Source organism: Lepus europaeus, chromosome 5, assembly GCF_033115175.1.
Source record: "Lepus europaeus isolate LE1 chromosome 5, mLepTim1.pri, whole genome shotgun sequence".
Classification (NCBI taxonomy): domain Eukaryota; kingdom Metazoa; phylum Chordata; class Mammalia; order Lagomorpha; family Leporidae; genus Lepus; species Lepus europaeus.
This window is the reverse complement of record NC_084831.1, coordinates 81,503,894-81,530,343: the sequence shown is the minus strand read 5'-3', so window position 1 is coordinate 81,530,343 and position 26,450 is coordinate 81,503,894.

Below are 26,450 nucleotides of genomic sequence, written 5' to 3'. Positions count from 1 at the left end.
TTACAGCTATCTCCAGGGTTCTTTTTGATATGATATTATCCTCCTCCCATACTGCGCTTTCTATACACCAAAATATAATGTGATGCCACGAGCTAGGATGAAAACACTCAAAGAATTTTCAAATGAACCCACGGCTCTTGTTCTGCAGCCTCAGTAATGCTAGAAAAGCAGCGAGCTGCCCGCTCACTGAGCTGTCAAGTAAAGTTTTGTAGGAACCACAGTAATTCAAAGAGTTAGTTAGCAAGACTTCTGACAATCCCTTGGAGCTGGGGAGGAACATTTACCCACAATATTTTCATTATCTGATTCTAATCACCATGAAGCCAGCCACAGATTTTTGTGACGTTAAGTGGGTAGGCTGATTGTAATCAATTCAATGACTACATTGATAAGCAACCGTTTATTGATTTGCAGAACCTTGTATTCTTTGAATTTTCCTTTCACAATAAATTTAAGTGGTGTTTTTATTACACCAATGTGTTTTAATTTCAACACTCGGGAAGAAGTTTTAACTTAGAGATGTGAGGCATTCAGAATTTTTTTTTTTTAGATCAAATTCATACCAAGACACAGCTAGGAGTATTGGTGGCAACGTTTTAAGCCAATAAAAATCATTGCAAGTATTTTTCTAACTGAAATTGACCCTTGGGGATTCTCCTTTAAGATTCCATTTTAATGGAAACTCGGAGCCAACTGTATAAGAGAGAAGGCCAGAAAACGCACCCCCAGCAGAATTCCTTGCACTGTGCTGCAGCTGTGACAATGCTACCTTCTAGACTGGCTGTCTCAGTCCCTCTCCTCTCCTGAGGCCCACATGCTCTTTGGTATAGCAGTATTCAGTGTTTTAGCTTCCAGAATAGTTCCTTCCTTTCTCTGCTCTTCTCTGCCTTCCTTCTCACAATCGACACTTACCCATTTTGGAAACTCTCAGGAAGCAGACACACAGATGTGAGTGAGCAGACTCCCTCTGGGGCCCCAGCCTTGAGAACTTTGTACCAGGAGGGCTTCCCTGAGGACTGGCACCCCCTAGACGTCATCCAGGGCCACACAATACTCAGTTCGACTCTACCCCTCTGTCCTGTGGTTCCTAATGAACTTGAAGTGTGCTCCATCCCTTTCCAGGGCCGCTTGCCCTGGTTTAATCTAGTGGGGCAATAGGCCTGGAACAGGGACACGAATCTCACTTCCAGAATGTAAATTCTATCATTGTGTGAACACCGATCCTTTAAAGTAAGCCACTGACCCAGGGAGGGTTGGGTTTCTTGGAGACTTTTCACACCAAAAGTATGAAAAACTAAAGCATTTATGAATTTTCACACTGAAGGTATGAAGAGCTAAAGCACTTATGAATGGAGAATGGGGTCAGACACTGGGTGTGGGATTCAAGTTGGAAACTGAGCATTCGTTTCTGAAATCTTGAGAACAAACCATCCTTTGCTTTCTGGAAAAGCCCTGCACATGACATATTGGAGAGTGTGTCGTGACCTTTGCTCTGTCAGTAGAGAAGGGGTTAATTTCTCCCCAAAGATCAGTAATTAAAACAATATTGTACAGCTGGAAAATTTACAATTCGCTAGCAAACGCACCTACTTCACCTAACCTGAGCCTTATACCACCACAGGATATTTAATGTCAGTCCCATTTCATAGGTGAGAAAACCAAGGTTTATAAACCATGAGGCTTGTCACCAATCCAGTGTGGGACAGTAGGAATGGAATTGAGACCTTCCCTAAGTCCATTGAGTTCTGCCTCAAAAAGCATGTATACAATTGTCTCCATTTACACGTGGGGGGTATTTTCCAAGATCCCCAGTGATGCCCAACACCATGAATAGTATCAAACCCTACGTATACTATGTTGTTTTTTCTATATCTATACAGCTGTGATAAATTGTGTTATGCCCAGAAATGAACAATAACAAATATATAACAGTTATAACAATACACTATAATAAAAGTCATGTGAGTGCTTCCTCTCTCTCTCTCTCTCTCTCTCTCTCCTCTCAATATTCATTTAATATTTTCAGACTACATTTTGCCACAGGTAACTGAAACCTCAGACAATAAATAAGGGGAGACCACTGTGGATTTTTTTGTGAGATATGAACTTGACTTAGCTACTTTCATAGTGGGCTTTGGAAATAGGAAGCAGACATGCATGGATGGGATATAGGTAGGTGAGCTTGGAAGGCAGCCGGCACACTGTGCCTTGACATCACGCCATGGAGGAGGGCCTGGGTGGATTTCCAGGCCCGAGGGAGTTAGTGCACAGGGCCTAGTGGAAGGAGAAGACAGTGAATGCTCCCAATGGGAGAGAGGAGGGAGAGGAGAGAGGGGAGGGGCTAGGATAAGCTCCAAAGACCAACTCCTCTTTCCCAAGTTTGCCTTGGGGAGCAATAGGAGGAGAACCGATTAGTGCAGGCCTTAATGCTTTGTATGTGAAAGTGAATAAGACTTATTGAGGGGAGACTAATGCTAGCAAAGCCTTCGTTTCCAAGGAGCGATTAAAATTCTGCTCGCGAAGTTTTCTGATTCCCTATCTTCCTTGTTATGCAGGACAACAATAAGTGGGAGACCCATGATGCAAGTTCTCCTGGAAAGCCCGAGTCTACCAAATGAGTATCACAGGTAGAAAAAGTGGGAGACACCAGGAAATGTTCCAAAGACACTGCATCATTTTTACTGAGAGGAAATACCGCACCTAACTTCCCAGTAATGGTGTATGTGGTGGAAAATCAATTCTGAAAAATGGAAGCAGTGGCACTGTGGGGCCCTAGCTAGGCTTTACAATAAACCGCCCTTAAGTAGGGCATAATTATTTCCTTTGGTTTCCAAAACATTGGCTTTCAAAAGCAAGAAAAACATTTATTTAATGCAACTGATCCTAACCTGTTTACCAAATGTAGCCATAGCCCTAGACGTGACATTCTGGCTCTGGCACACGGGCAAATGGGCGATGTCTGTTCCAGGTGGAGGTCATCTCTTGCCGAGACTCACTGGGGAAGGAATTGCAAGGATAAGATCGCCAAAACCATGCATCCCTCATTCTCCACGCTGAATCCTCATCAGCCTTGCCAGCCACATTTTATCTATGAGACAGATTTATGTTCTAAAATGCAGAACACACTCATCAAATGAATTTATTTTGAATACTGAAGCCAAACTGGATTTTTTTCATTGCATCTGTGACTTTCTACATTGAATCTGGATATAATTTCATACCCACTTGCAGTCTGGAAAAAGATCTGTCCCACAAAGTCGAAGTATTTGGTGTACCGGTCTTCTGTGCACCCCTGTGAAGACTTCTACCCTTCCATTGTAGGGAATTCACTTAAAATCTGCATATTCTCCAAGTCTGAGGGGGTGGCCTGCTAGTGTACTCCTGTGAAGAGTTGTCAACCTCTCAAGAATTTTGGGCCTTTAAACTTACTTTTACCTGGTGAAAGGAAAACAGAGGAGACACTCAATAAAGGGTTTTGGTTATACCTGATGAGCCCAACAGTCACTTTGCAACCTAGGTTAAGTAGTGGCAACATAAAACATAGGTATTTTGCTTAAGCAATGCATTTTGACATTGGCAATGAAGAACTACTTGGTACAGAAAACAAGTGAGTAAGGTAATGTGATTTTAAAAAAATATATATTTATTATTTGAAAGGAGGAATTACAGAGAGCGGGAGGCAGAGGCAGAGAGAAAGAAGTCTTGCATCCACTGTTGCACTCCCCAAATGGCCTCAATGGCTAGAGAGGCTCTGGTTGGAAGCCAGGAGCCAGGAGCTTCTTCTGGCCATTTTCGGATGCTTTCTCAAACACATTAGCAGAGAGCTGGATTGGAAGTGGAACAGTCAGGACTCAAACCAGTGTCCATATGGGATGCCAGAACTGCAGAGAGCAGCTTAACCCGCTACGCCACAGTGCTGGCCCCGGTATTGTGATTTTAATCTTAAAAGAAGCTTGGATTTTCTTTTTCTTTTTTTGCCTTCACTATTGTAAATTACACACACACACACAAACACAGATAGAAAAATATACAGCTCAATGATTTATCACAAAGTAAACAGCCCCGTGACCACCCCCTGGCTTAGAGTGTAATGCATATTAAGGTAATCCTTCTAATATTCATTAATTATTTCAGCAGATACTTCTAGCGTCTGTTTGGTGCCAAGCACAGCCCCAGGCATACTCGCAGTGAAGTAGGAAAAACATACAAAAGTGAATAAATATGTAACATGTTGGGTAGACAGGTGATTTGGGGAGAAGCAGAACAGGCCAAGGGGCATGGGAGATTGTGCAGGACGCGTGGCTGATTTAGCTCTGGGGTGTCCCCAGGGAGCTGGTGAGCACAGGAGCCATTGTCCTTTGAATTTGTGACTCTGGTTGCTTTGCCCACCATACCAACTCATAAACATGTGGTGATAGAATCAAGCATTCGTCATGGCACAGTCACAAAAACTAAGAGAAAAGGGCAAAAAGAGAATTGGCAATTAGCTGGCTTTTTGAACAGCATGGCTCACAAATGGCATTTTGTCAGGACAAAGACAAAATGGCCATTAAATCTTAGCCAGGGTATTAGGCCAGGAAGTAGGAGTCATGTTTAGCCTCTTCCTTCTGAAATTATTGCTCTGAACTATGAGGTTACAAGTTCAAGAGAACTTACAACATAAATGCTGGACTATTAAACAGGGAGCAAACAAGGTTCGTCCAACCTGGCTTACTTGCCACTTCCTTCAGTCATAGGCTCAGGCCAATCAAGAATGTTATGGTGAAACTGTGAAACCCTAAGGGGATTCTAGTGTGAGTAGGCTCTTTACCTCTCCTTGGCCATCCTCTGAATCTTGTTCCCTTTTATATCCCTTTCAAGTTGAAATTCCAAGCCATATATATATATATATATATACATATATATATATAATTGTCTCTCAATAAATGTGGCTTCATGATAGTGATTTTACTAAATCGATTTCCCACGTCCCTTTTAGTGACTCCTAATAATCCTCATAATTAAGTTAGATCAATAGTAACACAAGTGTGGAATTCAGCACTGAAAAAACTCGTGTAATCATTCATGTTGTCCGTCCATAAATATTAATTGCATTTCAGGCAGGGTGCTTAGATGTTGGGATTTTAGCCACAAATAAGACCAACATGGTCCTTGCTCTATGGATTACAAAAGTTAGCCACACACTATTGTCACTCTATCATCATCACCATCTTCTTCTTTTCCAACATCAGCATCATGACTGTCCTCACTAATACATATTGAGAGCTTTCTCAGTGCCAGGCACTCTGTTAGCATTGAACATATTTAACATGAATTACTTCCTTTAAACTTATGTAATATTATAGAGGTAATAGCATCAATCCTAATTTTCTTTTATTTAAGATTTATTTATTTGAAAGGCAGAGAGAGAGAGAGAGAGAGAGAGAGTAGCCTCCATTTACAAGTTCACTCCCTAAATGCCCAACTGCTCCAGGCAAAAGTCAGGAGCCAGAACGCCATCTGGTTTTCCCACAAGGGTGACAGGAACTCAAGCACTTGGCCCATCTTTTGCTATTTTCCTATGTACATTAGCAGGAAAACAGATTGAAAACACAACAGTCAGAATTCAAACCGGCACTCTGACGTGGGACACTGGTGACATAAGTGGACCCCTTCTTTTCTAGTAATTAAACCAAGACACCAAGAAATGGAGAGTTAGTTTCAATACCATGTTAAACTTGTTATGAACCATGTGGGATGATTAAAACAATGCCCAAAAGCAGCTATCTGGTTACTGAAAGAGGATCGAGATTTCTTTTCTCCTATACTTCCTCCTTCTGCTAGTGTGTGTATATATATATATATATATATATATATATATATATATATACATGCATATATACATATGTATATGTATACATACATGTGTATATATATATATAATATATACAGAGAGAGAGAGAGAGAGAAGTTTTTAAATATTTTTGTTTTCAATTTTATCTTTTACTTTTCTGACTTTCCATAGAGAGAATGATTGGTGATGATGGTTAGAGTTGTTTGTATGCCCGATGTTTGGGGAGTTCTGCATTCAGATAGAGAAGGCAATACAGATTATGTGATGGGATTCAGAGTTGTCCACAGCGAGGGGAAAGGGCAGAGATGTAAGCGAAGCAGCTCCTTGGGAATTTAAAGCCCTGTTTCATTTTCTGACCTCACTACATAGACTCTCACATCATCCAGGCCTGCCATTGGATAATAACTGTGTCCAGCAACCCCTGGGACCCAACCAATTTATCATCTACTCTATTGGAGAGATTTTTTGGTTCCTTGCATCCTGTCTTGTGCTGTGGGGTCTAGCAATGCCGAAGGGTTGCTAATTGCCATGTTAAATTCTCCTGGCCTCAGCTCTTCTCTCCCTTGTGTCTCTCAATCTCTCAGTCCAATTGGAGATGTCTGTAGGAATTTATCTGCACGCCAGGAGCTCAAAAAGCATTTACTGCTACTTTGTCTATATCAGCAGAGGAGAAAGGTGGTTTCAGTCTGGGTGGCTGTGCTCTGCATTTTATGATGCTATTTCATAATAGGAAACTGTAATCTTCTGTCTACAGTAAGATAAAAGGGAAAGGAATTCACAACAACTTGTGTTTGGGGAAACATTTTCTTGAATTTAGGGTTATCCATCAAGATAACAGTTATTACGAATGCCCTTATCTGATGTTGTCTAAATAAAGTCCATTAACCAACTTTACATTCCCCGGTCCAGTTGCTATAACTTTATTATAGCCATCAATACCTTGTTCAAAATAATAATTCTAGCATGGGTTTCTACTTCTTTGCTTACAGACCCTCTGGCATCTCCACAGAATTTCTGGAGTTTAAAACATTTGTGATATTGGGTGGAAGATTTAAAATATTAGCATGCAAACAAGAAACTTGAGGTGAGTTTCCTTATACAACATTTTAGATGTGTCCCACAAAATATAGAATGAATGACTTCGGGTGAATTTTTCCCCTCCATTTTCAAGTTTAAATATGTTTCTAGATAGCACCAAATGTGTTTGCATCATTTCCACACACTCATCATATAAACCTAGAGAAGCCTGTTGAACAATAGTTGGCAAAGACACCCTCACTGATCTGACCTTTACATTGTAAGATACTCGAGAATACAAAAAACAAAGAAAAACAAAACAAAAACACCCTCTTCCTACAGCAGAATCAAGTGTGAAATGTCACAATCTTTTAGGGAGAGTATGTTTGACATATATTTTATACAGAATGCGCCTTTTTCCCCCTCAAAGATCAAAGGGAAGAACAACGTTTTTGTCTCAATAACCAAGTACAAGATCAAGAACTTTTTATTCTCTGGACAGAAATAGGAGAGGTGGTTGGGTTATGTCAAGTCTTATTATTATATGAGGGTAACTCAAAACATTCATAGAAAATAGAATTAAAGATGAGCTTATTTTGGTGCAAAACATTTGAAATTCATGCATTGAATGATTCTTCAAAAAGTTCATGAAAATACATGTTATGAAAAGAATTACAGGTAGACAAGAAAGCTTGCAATTCTTGATTTCCAGTCCCCATGGCCTTTTTGAGCTGCCCCTGTATCAGGACAGCGTGGTGGCAGGTGTTTATGCCGGCACTGGTGTCCCGTGTGGTGAAGGTCTGTTCCAAACAGCAGGGAGTTACAGGACGCGTTCCAGCTCTTGGTGGGGCCTATCTGCTTCTTTGGTTTTCACACGGTTCTTATTTACCCAAGCCAAGTGAGGGGGACTATTGTTCACAGTCACTGGGTACACGGTTTGGGGGATTAGAATTTTATTCCTGAGCAAGTCATATCTTGTTGCCTTCCCATGTTATGTACTCTTCTCCTTCAGACTGGACGAAACTCATGGTCTTTTCAGAGGCCACTGAACACTGCAGAAAGAACACCCACTTTGGAGTCAGAAATGCCGGAGTTGTACTCCTGAGTCTCCTGCTTCTGACGTGAATAAAGTCTGAGAATATGGGCAAATTATTTCAACTTTGGGAGATTCTGATACCTCATATGAAAAATGCAAATAAGTTGCCTATCTTGCAGAGTTATTTGTAAAAAAATTAATTAAACCTTACAGATACAGTGTGGAGCATCATATAACTTACAGACCCAATGTATATAACCCTATATATATATATAACTATATATAACCCAATATAAATCAACTAGGGACCCAATTATAATAATAAAAGGACATGGGGAGATAAATGAAAACATAGGGCATTATGATCTGGTATTTGTATTTTTCTTTTCACAGTGGTTGCAATGTCACTTTTGAAGAAAATATTACTTATCTAGTAAAAGAAGAATGAAACCAGGGTTGACACTGTGGTACAGGGGGTTAAAGCCCTTGCCCGCAGCACCAGCATCCCATATGGGTGCAGGTTCGAGTCCTGGCTGCTCCACTTCTGATCCAGCTCTCTGCTATTGCATGGGAAAGCAATAGAAGATGACCTAAGTCCTTGGGCCCCTGCAGCCATGTGTGAGACCCAGAATAAGCTCCTAGGTCCTGGCTTTGAATTGGCTCAACTCTGGCCATTGTGGCTATTTGTGGAGGAAACCAGTAGATGGAAGACCTCTCTCTCTCTCTTTCTCTCTCTCTCTCTCTCTGGCTCCATGTCTCTCGGTAACTCTTTCAAATAAATAAAATAAATTTTAAAAAAGAAGAGTGAAACCAAAACCAAGATGAAACATCACTTCACACCTGTTTAGAATAGCTATTATCCAAAAGGGAGCAGATAAAAAGTGTTGGCAAACATGTGGAGAAAAAGGACTCTTTGTGTACTCTATTGGTGAGAATGCAAATTGGGGCCATTATTATGGAAAAGTGCGGAAATTCATAAAAAAAAATTAAAAATAAAACTATCATGTGACCCAACAATATCATTTCTGATTTTATCAGTGGTCTTAAATGTTCATGAAACTGTACTATGAAAAAATTATGCATGAACTTCAAAATGTTTTGCACCAAAAAATGTATCTCTTAATTCCCTTTCTTCACAAGATTTTTGTTTATTCAAAGGAAATAAATTCTGGATCTTGCAGAGACAGCTGCATCCCCATGTTCATTGTACCATTATACAATAGCCAAGACAGCAAAACAACTTAAGTGGTTATTAGTAGAATGATGGAGAAAGAAAATCTGAAAATATTTATATATATGTATATATATATATATATGTGTGTGTGTGTGTGTGTGTACCCATACATGGATATTATTCAACCTTAGAAACAAGGGAATGCTGCATTTGTGACAACAGGGGTGAATTTGAAGGACATTTTGCTAAGCAAAATGAGCCACACACTGCATGCTTTCACTTCCATGTGGCGTCTAGAACTCATAGAAACAGAGAGTAATAGCATGGTTTGTGGTTGTCAGTGGCAGAGGAAGAGCAGGGTAGTAAGAAAGGGTAAGATGGTGGCCAAGGGCTACAACGTTTCAGCAGTGCAAGATGAATGGGTTCTGGAGATCCAGTACACAGCGTGGGGACTGCGGCTAAAAGTCTGTATTGTACATGAGATTTTCAAGGAAGGCTTTTCCAAAAGGGTAGATCTTAAACATTCTCACCACAAAAGAAAGGATGGGAGGAAGGAGAGAGGGTGGGAGAAGAGGAAAATAATAGTAACAATGTGAGGTGATAGATATATTAACTAGCTTGATTGTAGGGATTATTCCACAATGTTTGCATTTATCAAAGCAGTAAGCTGGGCATCTGCGATCGGCGTTGTGGTAACACGTTAAGCTGCTGCCTGTGATGCCGGCTTCCCATATTATCGCGGACTGGAGACAAGATCAGGTTGCTTCCATTCCAACTCCCTGCTAATGTGCCTGGGAAAGCAGAGGAAGATGGCCAAGTCCTTGCACCCCTGCACCCACGTGGGAAACCTGGAAGAAGTTCAGGGCTCCTGGCTTCAGCCTGGCTCAGCCCGGTTGTTGAGGTCATTTGGGGACTGAATCAGAGGATGGAGGATGTCTCTGTCTTTCCCTTTCTCTGTAACTCTGCTTTTCAAATAAATAAAAATAAATCTTTTAAAAAATCATTAATTTGTGTACCTTAAATGTACACAATTTCTGTGTGTCAACTGTATCTCAATAATGCTGAAAACATTTCCTTTTTAAAATAAATGGAATTGGTTTTCAGATGCTTTCCTCTTTACTAAGTAGTTTACATCTGTTTCCTGTTTCTCAGGTTCTTTGATGTAAACACTGAGTGGGCTAGTAGGAAAATTGAATTGCTGCGTGAGTCCATTTTTTTTTTAAAGATTTATTTATTTATTCAAAAGTCAAAGTTACAGAGAGAGGAGAGGCAGAGAGAGAGATAGTGGTCTTCCATCCAATGGTTCACTCCCCAGATGGCTGCAAAGGCCCAAGCTGCACCAATCCGAAGCCAGGAACCGGGAGCTTCTTCCAGGTCTCCCATGCAGGTGCAGGGGCCCAAGACTTGGGCCATATTCTACTGCTTTTCCAGGCCATAGCAGAGAGCTGGACTGGAAGAGGAGCAGCCAGGACTAGAACCAGCGCTCATATGGGATGCTGGCGCTTCAGGCTAGGACATTAACCCACTGCGCCACAGTGCCGGCCCCAATGTGAGTCCAACTGAAAAGTCTAATGTTGTCATTTGAGTTTAACTTTTGTGCTTAAGGAATGTTCTGAACACCAGTCAGCTGTGTGAGTCATTTCACTCATGAAGCCACTCTTCAAGTCCCTGTAACATGTAAGGTGACGGCAGCTTGCAGTCTAAGCGTCCATCAGTTTCTGAGGCATTGTGATTCCATGGCCCGCTGGTGGCGAATATGTTCCTGAGCTCACTGAACCCAGGAAAGGACCCTTCTCCTGGTCCCTCTCAGTTGCTTGGGGAATCAAAGAAATCACCGCTGCCTTGGTTAGACTCTGGACAAAGCAGAGCCTTCAGTTTATCTCCGATTAATTTGTTTCTGAGGATTGGCATGCAACAACTCATTTACCTGGAATGTTTTTGGTCAACAAAATTATAATATCATTCTACAATTTAACAACCCAGATTCAGCATGAAAATCGATGACAATGTGATGCAATGAACTTCCTTGGAACTTCCAGTGCTGTAGTTTGAGTGTATCATCTCCAAAATTCTGGTGTTGACTTATCCTGGACTGTGTGATAGTGTTCTACACTACAAGGACCTCAAATAAAAGACTGCATGAAGCCTGTAGTTCATTTGCCTTTCCGCCTTCTGCCATGTAGGACAGGACGGTCCTCCAAGCTGGAGGACACAGCAATGAGGTACCATGCTGGAGGCAAAGAGCAGCCCTCATCAGATAACCATACTTGCACACAGCTTGATCTCAGACTTCCCAGCCTTAATTAATTCCTTCATTTTCTTTATAAATTATCCAGTCTCAGGCATTTTTTTTTTCCTAACGGCACAGAGACATTTAATCTTGGTTATTTATTTTATTGGCTGTGCTTCCCCAAATGTGTTAGCCTATCTATCCTCTGCTCTTTCATTTATAAAAGGAAGGCTCTAACTAGAAAATAACAGACTTTCTCCAATAACAATAATTATAAGGAAGGAGAGAACTAATCCAATACTATGATTATGAAGGAGGCTCCCAAGTCTGCCAAATTAAAAATAAGTAAAAAATAAATAATGGCTTGTGTGACCCTGGGCACTTTCATTTTCTCAGCTGTAAAATGGGAGCATGAGTTATATGGACATCAAAAGGCTGTTTCGAGAGTTAATTGAATAATATGCATAAATTGCAGGCCACAGCTCAAGAATGAGTGTCGCAGCAGGAGTGACAGTTGTGCCAGTGACCAGAACAAGCTCTTTAATTCAATTCTGACAGCCTGCAATCTTATAGGGAATGTCAGTACTTTATAGTAGAGGCAACTGAGATTCAAGGTTAGTAATTTTTTTTTTTATTTGACAGGTAGAGTTACAGACAGTGAGGGAGACAGGGAGAAAGGTCTTCTTTCCGTTGGTTCACTCCCCAAATGGCTGCCACGGCCGTTGCTGTGCTGATCTGAAGCCAGGAGCCAGGCGCTTCCTCCTGGTCTCCCATGCAGGTGCAGAGGCCCAAGCACTTGGGCCATCCTCCACTGCCTTCCCGGGTCACAACAGAGAGCTAGACTAGAAGAGGAGCAACCGGGACTAGAACCCGGCACTCATATGGGATGCCGGCACCACAGGTAGAGGATTAACCAAGTGAGTCATGGCGCCAGTCCCCCAAATCTCTTTATACATATAGCTGGCAAAGCATTCATCCTGTCTTATTACTTTGATTATTTTTTAAACTTGTCTCTGACCACAGCAGACAGAATTTTTGAACACAAGGATCATGGTTTACAAGGTTAAGAGATGGGAACCCTAGCAAAAAGAAAAAAAGAAATTTAAGAAAACAAAGAGCCTATAGCAAAATAAAACAAGACAAAAACCAATTTCATTGGGCTAATTGGGCTTTATGGAATGAAGACAAAAACAGAGAAGGGAAATAGCATTTCATCAGCACAATCCTGTAAACAGGCATTGAAGGGATGGTACTCTTTAGCCTTGAGGGAGGAAGTGGGTTTTATTTTCAAGTACTTCCTTCTGAAACAAATGCTCTCAGCTAAGGTTTTTCTGGTTCTTGCAAAGCACATAATTAAAACTATTCAAAATTTTGATATGCAGAGAACTTTTCAACTTATATTCCTGACTTTTAAATTTGGGCCAAACAGAGATTGTTCTGTTTCAAAGACATTCTAGGAGAAACTCACTTACAGTTGATGTTTCATATTAAAATGTATACCATCCATCATCCTAATAGATTATCCGTGTGATTTGTCCATCACTTTATGAGAACAAAATGCCATCTTGTCTCCTTGATACTGCGTCTTAAAAAAAAAAAAAAAAAAAAGGAGCAACGAGAAGAAAAAGAAACACCACATTATTCCTTTTTTAGGTTTTTTTTTTTTTTTACTTTGAAGTTTTTCATAGCACACAAGGTCTGGCATTGGGAGTAATTAGAGTAAACCATGCAGAAATCCCCACGGAAGCTGGCAGGTAGGATAATGTTTGCTGCATTAAAAACTTAAAAAGAGAGCACAGTGTTTTAGAGGACAAGTCGGTGACTAAATCCTACCGAGGAAGATTAAATGAGTGAATCTCTTTTACTCGTCTCCATTAAACTTGCCTGGCCGTATTCTCAGATGCAATCATAATGATGGGAAAAGTTTGAGGGGGAATTTTTAGTAATTAACAAAGTTGTACCCATGACAGACAGCCAACAGCTTCTGAAGGTTACGACCAACACTGGTTATACACTAGCTCCACCCCAGACCAAAGCTGAGTTGAACCCCCAGGCACCCTGAGTGGGCCAGGCCTCTGCTCCTGACAATCCCCCTGGAGGCTGGAAGGCTCTACCTCCCATTTGAGGATGCCTGGCACACAGAACCCTGTCGTAAAGAAAATATTTTCTTCAAACAGAGTTCTAATTGTCTTAGTTAATTTGGTTGGAATCAAATGTGTTACTTGCATGACACTTCCATAATTCCTTCCTTTTAGAGGAAAAATGATAAAAATTACGTAAAATTTAAAATACCATGAAAATAGGTTCCTGAATTTAGCAAACAAAAATGTCCCAAACATTGCATGGGACACACTTACAGTAAAAAAATGATTCCTTGTTTACATCAAATTTAAATGTTACTGGCTATCATATGTCATCTGTCTACTCTATCCCAAAAGATATAAGTCACAACAAGTGGCCCCACATGTGAAGTGATGCAGAAATAGAAACTACATTGGTCACCTAAAAAATATACTCTGAATAAATTCTAAAAATAGCTCCTTTGTTTAGAAAATAAAATGCTAAGTCAACCTTAATAACCTAACAACCTCCATTACAGACATTTTTATTGCTTTCCTTAATGTACCTTTAATTCAGTGCAGTCAAAGTTGTTGTTTGAAGAACGAGGTTTCTATTCAGGGAAAAGAGTCTGAAAGAAATCCGACTGCCTTTCAAAGTAAAAGTTGTGCTTCGTTTTTCATCTAAACAAGCGGAGTGGCTCTTTCACAAAATTTCCAGTACTGAAATGGACATAGCTAGCAAGACCGTCAGGAAGCTGTACCGAGTAGGTGACTCTGATAAGCCTTTCTCCCCAGCTGAGAAGTCTCTCCATGTTCTACACAGGCAGCAGGTGCGGCCACAATCTGAACAGATGTTTCCACCTGTGGAAGTTGGGGTTGGAGTACACATTTGCTGCCCTTGCCTTTTCCTTTGTGTCACTCACGGTGGTGATGCGTGCGCTCAAGCTGTTCAACTCCTTGGCCTGACTTTATGCCTCGATTTGGTAGAGCTGTGGGCTGTGGTGTGCTATTTCTTTCTTGCATATTTTTAGATGATTGTGAATAACTTTTTTCTTTTCTTTCTTTCTTTCCTCCTTTTTTGTTTTTTTTTTTGTCTTGCTGTTTTAAGGCTCTGATTCAGACTTTCTGGTCACTGTTTTAGTGCATGAATTTATAGCAGATACACAGAGAGAAGGGAGTGGGTGGGAGAAACAGAAGAAGCATTATTTTTGAAAGGGTAAAAAAACCTCAGCTAAAGGCAGATGACCTTGCCCTTGTTCTGCTTTGACACAGGAAGTTGAACTGCCCCAGGAAGTCATTAACAGAACTGTTTTGTCAGGTCTTATTGTTTAATTAGATCACAACTTAGATCCCAATTCTAAAATCCTTTTGGCACATGCCATAATTCTCATTCCTGAGCATCAAATACTTTCTAACAGCTGCCTACGTAAAGCAAAAACCAAGTAAATTCAATATTTGAACCAATTATATGTGTGTGTGTGTGTGTGTACGTACTTAATAACAGACTCTTAGAGTAAAAACTTTCTAGTGGTCAATCACTCAAACCTTTTATGGAAGTAGTTGTACCCTGTAGCTCTCCAATGCCTAATTTAGCTATAAGGCTTACCTTGAATCCCCTAGGGGCTCTGTACCATATTTGGAGAACAGCAAGTCTTTGGTCTTTCCTGGTTTGAAGATGCTACTTCGTGTTCATGCTTAGGACCTGACCCTTCTCCACACACAAATAGAATCAAAATTCTCAACTGCAAGCATTTGGCTCTGACAGCTCTGTCCCATCGGTACTGGGCTTTCTCAGGACAGACCACAAAAACAAATGCACCCAAAAATACAAAAATTAGGAGCAGGAAAGAAGAAATGAATATATAATATCCATTTAACCAAGTTCAATGTGTTCTGTTAATGTTTTTCTTTGCATTTCTCTCTCCATTTCCTATGTCCATAGAGTTGTGGTTTAATTTTTTCAAATGTCTTATTAGTTTTCAGTATTTTCCCAAAGTATGAAAGTATTACACAAATTGAATTAAGAGTTTGGAATAAGAATACTTTGGAAAGCTAACAGGGGATTTCAAGATGGCAGAATGGCAACAGGATGGTCCGAATCACACCAGGCAAAATTATTGTTTAATAAGGGTTGAAACTACATGCCTGAGACAAAGCCATGGGGAATTCACAGCAGAAAATCCAGCGAGAGCGGTAGAGATTGTCCAGGTCCATGCCAAAAGAGCAAATAAGTAAAAAAAAAGAATAAACAGGAGAGGGGGAATGGTGGAAGCTTCAACCTGGAGAGGAGAATCGAGGACCCAGGAGACCAGGTAAGAAGGGGAGGGGAATTCACGGATTCTCAGAGCTGCAGACTCACACCAGGGCATCCTGCAGCTGTGATGAGAAGGGCTGGTCACACCAACAGAGGTGAACACTCTCCTCTACAGACATCCAAAGGAGAGCTTCAAAGCTCCACAGGGGCCTTACTTTGGATACCTGCTCCATTCTGGAATACTGAACAGAGCAACCAGGCCACACCCACCACATGATTCCTGGTACTCATTGAATATAGACATAACACTAAGCCACACAAATGCCCAAAAAACAAAGGAAAAAACTTAAATAAGATTAAGAAAGACACTATGAGTCCCCTAATGTAACCCTGCAACACTTCAATGGTAGAAGATGAAGATGAAGAGATTGACCATATCCCAGAAACAGAATTCAGAAAATTAATCATCAGGCTACTTAGAAGCAACCAAAAAGCAAATTCACAAACTAAATGGAAATTTTTCCCACAAAACTGAGATATTAAAGAGAAATCAGAATGAAATACTAGAAATGAAGAACTCTATAGTTCAAATAAAAAATGCAGTGGAAAGTCTTAGCAACAGAGTAGATGAGACAGAAGAAAGAATATCAAAACTAGAAGACAATTTCTGGAAATTTTACAGTCAGACCCCCACACCCTCAAAAAAGAAGTTAGAAAACTAAAAATCATTGTCAGAGATCTATAAGATGCTATAAAATGATCCAACATACAGGTGCTGGGAATTCCTGAAGGTGTAGAAATAGAGAAAAAATTAGAAGGTCTTCTCAATGAAAGAATAACAGAAAACTTCCCCAATTTGGAGAAAGAAAAGGACATCCAAGTACAGTAAGCACATAGAACTCCCAATAGACATGATCAGAAAAGATCTTCAACATGACACATTGTAGTCAAACTCTCTACAGTAAAACATAAAGAAAAGATTCTAAAATGTACATGAGAGAAATGCCAGATCACATTCATAATGTGAACACTATACCTGCAAAGCTCTCATTTATGAACAAAGGTGAAATAAAGATCTTCCATAACAAACAGAAATTGAAAGAATGTGTAACCACCCACACGCAGCCCTACAAAAGATGCTCAAGTATGTGCTACACACATAAACATGGTCATCACAATGAAAAGAGGTGAAGCCAGAAAATTACCCCATAAAAATACAAAGGTAACCCAAAGTAAAAAAAAAAAAAAAAAAAAAGGACTATTAAGGGAAATATGGAAGGGCAAAGTCATTACTGAACAATAGTCACTCTGAAAGTAAATGGTCTGAACTCTCCAGTTAAAAGACACAGATTTGCTGAGTGGATTAAAAAAAGAAAATCCATTTATTTGCTGTCTACAAGAAACACACATCACCAACAAAGCTACACAAGGACTGAAAGTGAAAGGAGGGAAAAGATAATCCATGTTAACAGAAACCAAAAAAGAGCTGGTGTAGCCATCCTAATATTGGGCAAAATAGACTTTAACACAAAAACTATTCAAAGAGATAAAGATGAGCACTATATAATGATTAATGGAGCAATTCAACAGGAAGAGGTTACTATTATAAATGTGTATACATCTAATTACAGGGAACCTGGCTATTTGAAAGAATAGTTAATAAGGTCCAGCACTGTGGCCAGTGGGTTAATGCCCTGGCCTGAAGTGCCAGCATCCCATATGGGCACTGGTTCGAGACCCAGCTGCTCCATTTCCCATCTAGCTCTCTGCTGTGGCCTGGGAAAGTAGTAGAGGATGGCCCAAGTCCTTAGGCCCCTGTACCTGTGTGGGAGACCCAGAAGAAGCTCCTGGCTCCTGACTTTGGGTTGGCACAGCTCTGGCCATTGCAGCCAACTGGGGAGTGAACCATCCAATGGAAGACCTTTCTCTCTCTCTCTTTCTGACTCTCCTCTCTCTGTGTAACTCTGACTTTATTTATAAATAAATAAATCTTTTTTAAAAAAAGAATAGTTAATGGGCTTAAAGGGAAACATAGACTCAAAAACAATAGTAATAGGGGACAGAACAACCAGACAAAAAATCAACAAGAAACAACAGACTTAATTGACACTATAGACCAAATGGACCTATCAGATATCTACAGAGCTTTCCACCCTACAGCCAAAGAATACACATTTTTCTCACCAGTGCATGGAACTTTTCTCTAGGATTGACCACATGCTAGGCCATAAGGCAACTCAAAGCAAATTAAAAAAAAATAAAAATCATACCATGGTTATTCTAGACCACAGTGGAATGAAGTTGGTAATCAACAACTCAGGAATCCCCAGAACATATGCAAACACATGGAAAACTGAACAATATGCTCCTAAATGAAAAAATGAGTCATCAAAGAAATCAAAAGATTTTTGGAAACAAAGAAAGATGACAATTCAACATATCAAAATTTATGAGATACAGCAAAAGCAATGTTAAGAGGAAAGTTTATAGCAAGTGGAGCCTACATCAACAAACTGGAATGACACCAAATAAATGAGCTACCAATGCACCTCAAAGACCTAGAAAAACAACAGCAAACCAAATCTAGTAGGAGAAAATAAATATTTAAAATTAGAGAAGAAACTAACAAAATCAACACCAATAAAATAATACAGAAGACATGAGATCAACAAAAAGAAGAGCTGTTTTTTTGAAAAAATAAACATAATTGACACACCATTGGCCCAACCAACCAAAAAAGAAGACCCAAATTAATAAAAAGAGATATGAAAAAGGAAATGTAACAGCAGACACCACAGAAATAAACAGAATCATCAGAAATTACTATAAAGAACTGTATGCCTACAAAATGAGAAACCTAGAAGAAATGGATAAATTCCTGGGCAGATACAACCTACATAAATTCAGTCATGAAGACATAGGAAACCTAGACAGACCAATAACCAAGACAGAACTCGAATCAGTAGTAAAGACCCTCCCAACAAAGAAAAGCCAGGACCAAATGGCTTCACAACTGAATTCCACCAAACATTTAAAGAACTAACTCCAATTCTTTTCAAGCTATTCAAAGCAATCAAAAGGGAGGGAATCCTCCCAAATTCTTTCTATGAAGCCAGCATCACCTTAATTCCTAAACCTGAAGAAGATACAACAGAGAAAGAGAACTAGAAACTAATCTAATGATGAATATAGATGCAAAAATCCTCAACAAAATACTAGCCAATCAAACACAACAACACATCAGAGAGATCATCCACCCAGACCAAGTGGGATTTATTTCTGGTACAAAGGAATGGTTCAACATTCACAAATCATTCAATGTGGTACATCACGTTAACAAACTGAAGAACAAAAAGCATATGATATCTCAATATATGCAGAGAAAACATTTGACAAAATACAACATCTTTGCATGATAAAAACTCTAAGCAAATTGAGTATAGAAGGAACATTTCTCAACACAATCAAGGCAATTTATGACAGACCCACAGACAGGGTCCTATTGGACAGGGAAATGTTGGAAGCATTTCTACTGCAATCTGGAACCAGACAAGGATGCCCACTCTCATCACTGCTTTTATAGTCCTAGAAGTTCTAGCCAGAGCCATTGGACAAGAATTAGGAAGGAGGAAGTCAAACTATCCCTATTTGCCGATGACATGATACTATACACAGGGAATACAAAAGACTCCACTAAGCAATTATTGGAACTCATAGAAGAGTTTGGAAATGTAGCCAGATACAAAATCAACACACATAAACCAAGAGCCTTTGTATATGCAGACAAGGCCACAGCTGAGAAAGAGCTTCTAATATCAATCCCATTCACAACAGTTACCAAAAAAAAAAAAAAAATCAAATACCTAGGAATAAGTTTAACCAAGGATGTCAAAGATCTCTATGATGAGAATTACAAAACATTAAAGAAAGAAATAGAGAAAGATACTAAAAATTGGTAAAATCTTCCATGCTTATAGATTGGAAGAATCAATATCATCAAAATGTCCATTCTTCTGAAAGCAATTTACAGAGTCAATGTAATAGCAATCAAAATACCAAAGATAATCTTCTCAGATGTAGAAAAAATGATGTTGACATTCATATGGAAACACAGGAAACCCTGAATAGCTAAAGCAATCATACAACAAAAACAGATCCCTAGGTATCACAATACCATATTTTAAGATATACTACAGGGCAGTTATAATCAAAACAGCCTGGTACTGGTACAAAAAAGAGATGGGTAGACCAACGGAACAGAATAGAAACACCTGAAATCAATCAAAGCATCTACAACCAACTTATCTTTGACAAAGGAGCTAAAATCAACGCTTGGAGCAAGGACAGCCTCTTCAACAAATGGTGCTGGGAAAACTGGATCTCCACATGCAGAAGCAGGAACCTTTACCTGACACCTTTCACGAAAATCTACTCAAAATGGATTAAAGACCTAAATCTATAACCTGACACCATCAAATTATTAGAGAACTTTGCGGAAATCCTATAAGACATCAACATAGACAAAACACTTTTGGAAAAGACCCCAGAGATACAGACAATCAAAGCCAAAATCCACAAATGAGATTATAGCAAACTGAAAAGTCTCTGCACTTCAAAAGAAACAATCAGCAAAGTGAAGAGACAACCAATGGAATGGTAGGAAATATTTGCAAACTATACAACTGATAAAGGATTAATAACCAAAATATGCAAAAAGATCAAGAAACTCAACAACAACAAAACAAGCAATCCAGTTAGGAAATGGGCAAAGGACTTAAACAGACATTTTTAGGAAGAGGAAATCCAAATGGCCAACAGACACATAAAAATGCAAATCAAAATCACAATGAGGTTTCACTTCACCCCAGTTAGAATGAATTTCATACAGAATTCAACAAACAGCAAATGCTGGTAAGGATGTGGGAAAAAAGGCACACTGATTCACTATTGGTGGGAATGTAAACTGGTAAAGCCGTTATGGAAGAAAATGTGGAGATACCTCAGAAAATGTGGAGATACCTCAGAATACAGACCTTCCACATGACCCAGCCATCCCACTTCTGGAAATCTACCCAAGGGAAATGAAATCAGCATATGAAAGAGCTATCTGTACAACCATATTTATCACAGCTCAATTCACAATAGCATAGCAAAGACATGGAATCAACCCTAATGCCTGTCAATTGAAGGATGGAAAAAGAAATTAGGGGATATGAATATCATAGAATACTATACAGCAGTAAAAAACAAAACCACAAAATAATATCTGGTCATCACAACAAAATGGATGAAATTGGAAAATATCATACTTAGTGAAATAAGCCAGCCCCAAAGGGACAAATTTTATATGTTTTCCCTGACATGCGATAACTAATAGAGCACCTAAAAGACAACAACTAGAAACCAAATTGACACTTAGAGAAGCAATGATTATGAACAGCTCTCCTCTTGACTGTTGAGGAATAGCTCTTATTCTATATCTTTGTTTATCTTTTACTTTATCATATTTTTCTTATCTTTTTCTCTTTCATATGATTCATTGAATGCTATACTTAACATAGTTAATCATATATGTATAAAGTTAATTGAAAATAAATCTTAGTAAAGAATAAGTGTGAGACTAAGAAAGGGAAGAAGAGGGGAGTGGGAGTGAGGGTGGGAGGGTGGGCACAGTGGGAAGAATCACCAAAATAATAAAGTTGTAATTGTGGAATGTATGAAGTATGCAACTGCAAAGCAGTATAGTCCTACATATATTCATATGGACCTACTTCTAAGGGTACAACCTAACAACTAGCCATAAGACTTAAAATCCCTTAAGTTGACTGATAAAAATAGCAGCTTAAGTGTTACAAAGATCAAATGGATAGGAACAAGTGGTAAAGTGACCTTATACATACGATCAAGAGTTAAAGTGATCATATTAATAGAACTAAGTGTTTGGAAACAAAAATAGAATTAAAAAGGAGTGAAGGCTCCAACATGGGAAGCAGTCCATACAGTGACTCATAGAATGACAATCACTTTAAGTTGCACTCCAACCTCAGAATCGGCCCTTAAGGCATCCCAATCTGGCTGGAAAGCCCAGCATTTCAAGCATGGAAAGCCAAGGCACTCTGGGAAAAAAATGTCTAACATAAGGGACTCCTGTAGGTGAGAACCCAGTGGAAAGAAGTCGCCACCAAAGAGGGAGGTGCTTTTCTCTGAAGGGAGGAGAGAACTTCCACTTTGCTTTTGGCCTTGTTGAGCTACTGGATCCAAAAGGATTCCATAGCTGAGTAGCTCATGCCAGAGCCTTTGGTGATTAATGATGTCATATATGAGCCCTATTTGTTAAATAAAAAAGAGTCACTGTGCACTAACTTCCCATGCAGGACCTCTGTCCACAAAAAATTGTATCATGAGACTTAATAGTAAAACTTTTTCTCAAGAATCACTTCCTTGGGGCTGGTGCTGTGGCATAGTGGGTAAAGCTTCTAACTGCAGTGCCAGCATCCCATGTGGGTGCTGGTTCGAATCCTGGCTACTCCACTTCTGATCTAGCTCTCTGATATGGCCTGGGAAAGCAGTGGAAGATGGTCTAAGTACTTGAGCCCCTGCACCCATGTGGGAGACCTGAAAGAAGCTCCTGGCTCCTGGCTTCGGATAGGCGCAACTCCAGCCATTGTGGCCAATTGGAGAGTGAACCAGCAGACCTATCTCTCTCTCTCTTTCTCTCTCTCTTTTTCTACCTCAGCCTCTTTATAACTCTGCCTTTCAGATAAAATAAATAAATCTTAAAAAATGAATCACTTGCTTTTAGTGTATTGAAAGGAGGATAATACTATGTTTCATAAGTATAGTCATGTCTAAGAGCTTGCAAAAGATGCATCATCCTTGGGTTATTATTTAAAGAAAATTAAGTTTCAAAAAAGGAAGAAGGGAGAGGAAGTAAGGGAAAGGAAGAAGGGGGAAGAAAGCAAAAACATCTTCAAGAAGCAATAACAAAGAACAGCCCTTCTTTAGACTGTTGAGGAACAATTCTCTTAATTTTTTTTACTTCATTCTTACTTTTCCTTCCTTCCTTCCTATCTTCCTTCTTCCTTCCTTCCTTCCTTCCTTCCTTTCTCTTTCTCTCTCTTTTTCTCTCTCTTTCTCTCTTTTATTTTCTTTTTTTCTGTTTCTTTTTCTTTCTCAGACCAAATACCAGAGGGGAGAGGTGGGAGGGGGGAGAATCAGTGGGAAGACAGGCATGGTGGGAAGAATTACTATGTTCCTAATGTTGTATTTACAATATACAAACAAATAAATAAATAAATCAAAAGAAAGATAACAGTTCATATCATTGAGATCCACTGAGGTTTTTGGTAAAAGTAATATTTGTGCTTAGTTCTTTTTTTAAACTTTTAAAAATTTATTTATTTTTATTTTTTAAAATTTAACGTACAGGGGCCAATGCCGTGGCTCACTTGGTTAATCCTCTGCCTGCAGTGCCGGCATCCCATATGGGCGCTGGGTTCTAGTCTTGGTTGCTCCTCTTCCAATCCAGCTCTCTGCTGTGGCCCAGAAAGGCAGTAGAGGATGGCCCAAGTGCTTGGGCCCCTGCACCCATGTGGGAGACCAGGAAGAAGCTCCTGGCTCCTGGCTTCAGATCAGTGCAGTGCCAGCCATAGCGGCCTTTTGGGGAGTGAACCAGTGGACGAAAGACCTTTCTCTCTGTCTCTCTCTCTCTCTCTCTCTCTCTCTCACTGTTTATAACTCTACCTGTCAAATAAATAAATTTTAAAAAATAAATTTAAGGTATAAAAACTTCATAAATTTCATAATAGAAATTTAGGAACATAGTAATTTTTTCCCACTCTACCAACCCTTCCACCCTTTTTCCTCTTTCTGCTCCTATTCCCATGCTTATTTTTTTACTAAGATATATTTTCAATTAACTTTATACACATAATATTAACCCTATTTAAAGAAAGAGTTCAACACAAAAACTGTGCCTCAGGAGTTGAGACAAAACTGTTTAAAGAATAGCATCTCAAAGTGTCAATTTCACTCCTATAGATTCCCTTTTTGGTACTCTATTAGTTACCACGGACCAGGGAAAACATATGTGTTGCTGTGGATTCATTCTGAGAGGAGAAGCGTGGTGGGGGCAAAAGGCATGGAGTCACCACACAGACACTGAAGTCGGGTGAAAGTAGGCTAGAGGCGAGCAGCTTACAGACTCATTTATTTCAGTTCGTGCAGCAGCTTATATAGCCGAGGCAGCCAATCCAATCAAGGGGCAGTTTATACCATAACCAATCACTGCCTGTTGCCAGTCAGGCTCCTTTGCCAGGCGGGTTCCAAAGCCATTTCCTGAGTAACTGACACTTGCTCACCAGTGTCATCTTGGCATGGTTTTCTCATTCCACCACACATATGGTATGTGTCTTTTTCTGAAAGACAAGAATTCTAGTAGAAAAATGGACTGGGAGATCTTCCTTGGCTGAGGAAACATCTATGTATAGGGCCTGAGGGAAGTGGGCAAGGGGATTAAATTAATGAATCTCCAAGTATTAAAAAGAAGATAAATTGTGAAAGTTAACTGATAAATAATAACTTAAAACAGAAAAGCAAGGGTCAAATCATAAATAATATTACATACTCCAAAAGTGTCTGGTCTTTATCCTAACAGGTTTTAAGAAGGATAATGACAGGATTGTTGTTTTTGAATGATCACTCTGACAACTTGTAGACAATATAGTGAACAGTGTGGGTGCAAAATAAAGCAAATGAGAACAGTTTGGAAACTAGTTTTGTGATCTAAGCAAGAAATAGCGATGGAGGTAGCACTAATGTAAAAAGTAGGCAGATAGAGTCCATGTACCTTGGTTCAGTAGTGAAGGTGAAAGAGACAATGGAAAATGAGTCCTAATTTTAGGTAGGGAAAACAGATGGTTTTAGAAACGATTCATTATTTTACTGAAAAACAAAATGCAAAAATGACAGTTTCTGTCTGCACAGGAAGTCAGTTCTCTCTTGGATATACTATGTTTGGGAATTCCTATTGTACATTCAAGTGCAGATATGCAATAGACTGATCAGGTCATAAAAATGGGATTCATCAGTCTAAACAGGGTAATGAAGTCTTGAGAAAAATGAGATCACGTAGGCTGGTTTTGAGTCAGGCAGTTCAGGATAGAATCCTAGAGAGGACCTACATTTGAGATGTGGAAAAAAAGAAAATTAAATCATGAATGATGGTGACAGAGAATATACAAAGAGTTAGAAATAAACCAAACAGTGGAGGAAATTGGCAAAAAGGGGAAGAGAGAATTTCAAAAAGCACTCGGTGTTAGCAGAGAAGTCAGTGCTGGGCGGCTCACTGCCTTCAGTGGTATGGCAGTCATTAGTGACCTTGTCAAAAGTGGTTTCATAGGAGTGATTGCTGTCGATGCCAGTAGTGATAAGGTTAATTTACTCAGTTGTGCTCATTTGTGTCTTTCAAAGGATTTTTTCATTTAATCAAAGTTGTCATATTTATTAGCAGAAAATTTTGTATAATATTCTCTTCTTATCACTTTAGTCTTTATAGGATCCATGATGTCCCTAATGACCTAATGATGCTTTCTAGATCATTCTAGACGTTGCTAGTTTGTCTCTTTTTCCTTTTTTCTTCTTTTTTAAAATAATTATTTATTTATTTGAGAATTAGAGGGAGAAAGAAAGAGATAGAATTCCCATACGCTGGTTCACTCCGAAATGTTCAAGATGACTTAGGCTGGGCCAGGCCAAAGTTGAAAGCTGGGAATCCCAAACAGGTCTCTTACACGGGTGGTAGAAACCTAATTGCTTGAGTCACCACTGCATCTTAGAATCTACATTAGTAGAAAGCTGAAGTCAGGTGTCACAGCTGGGTAGGGGACCCAGGCACTCTGATGTGGGATCTGATGTGGGATACAGGCATCTTAACTGTTAGTCTACTGTTAGTCTAAATGTCTATTCCTCTTCTTTATCTTGGTAGCTATAAGTTTATCAGTTTTGTTGATTTTTTTTCAAAGAAGCAAGATTTGGTTTCACTGGTTCTACTCTTTTTCCATTTTTAATTTCTTATCATCTTTATTATTTCCTTCCTTTAGTTTATTTTGGGCCTATTTGCTCTTTGTTTTTAGTTTTTTAATATGCAGCTTAAATCATTGATCATACAGTTTTCATTTTTTTCCAGTATAAAAATTGAAACTATGAAAATTTCCCCAAACTTTCACTAATGCCATGATTTTGACATGGATCTCACAAAGAAACAAGAATGAAAGAAACTAAATATGTGGGCAAACAAAAAGGCTTTTAAAGATTTTTTTTTTTTTTGACAGACGGAGTTAGACAGTGAAAGAGAGACAGAGAGAAAGGTCTTCCTTTTTCTGTTGGTTCACCCCCCAAATAGCCACTACAGCTGGTGCGCTGCGCTGATCTGAAGCCAAGAGCCAGGTGCTTCCTCCTGGTCTCCCATGTGGCTGCAGGGCCCAAGCACTTGGGCCATCCTCCACTGCACTCCCGGGCCACAGCAGAGAGTTGGACTGGAAAAGGAGCAACCGGGACAGAATCCGGCGCCCCGACTGGGGCTAGAACCCGGTGTGCTGATGCTGCTGGTGGAGGATTAGCCTAGTGAGCTGTGGCGCCAGCCCTAAAAGTTCTTTAAAATATAATTTTTAGGTGTAGGCACTTGGTGCAGCAGTCACGATGTTGCTTGGGACACTCACATCCCATGTTTGTGTGCCTGGTTAGAATCCAAGCCCTTCCTCTTCTAATTCAGCTTCCTTCTGTTGCACACACTGGGAGGCAACAGGTAATGTGTTGCTGACACCCACCTGGGAGATCTAGGTGGAGC